Raw genomic sequence first — 484 nt, 5'->3', positions numbered from 1 at the left:
GTTTTTTTAAAGGGGGGGGGGGCATCTGAGGGGTGTCTTGCTCACTGGACCAGCAGCCAGGGAGGGGGGCACACAGGAGATGGAAGGGGGGCGCAGGAGGTGGGATGGGGTGAATGAGAGACCCCCCCCCTCCCCCTCTCGGACTGGGATCAGGGGCAAAGCCTGGCTGGAGGGGGGGCGGGGGGGGGGGGGCCAGACACACTAAAGAGCATCCACAGTGGGTGAACGGTGAGGACCTCGAACACACACACACACACACACACACACACACACACACACACACACACACACACACACACACACATGCATATGACCAACACATGGACACTCAAAACACTCACAAAGTCACACAAAATATCAAGAGGCACACATACGAACATGAAACAAGTGTGTGAAAATAAAAAAGAAAGTGTATGCGCACATGCTCTTCCATCACCCAAGAATTCAAGCTCTCATATGTATACGCATAATACAAACATACATA

Source organism: Alosa pseudoharengus, unplaced genomic scaffold (assembly GCF_046254945.1).
Source record: "Alosa pseudoharengus isolate Yale_2024_CS ecotype anadromous, Long Island Sound unplaced genomic scaffold, YU_APseudo_1.1 YU_APseudo_1.1_scf_1, whole genome shotgun sequence".
NCBI classification, from domain to species: Eukaryota; Metazoa; Chordata; class Actinopteri; order Clupeiformes; family Clupeidae; genus Alosa; species Alosa pseudoharengus.
The sequence above is the reverse complement of the archived record's forward strand: the minus strand, read 5'-3'. Positions refer to the sequence as shown.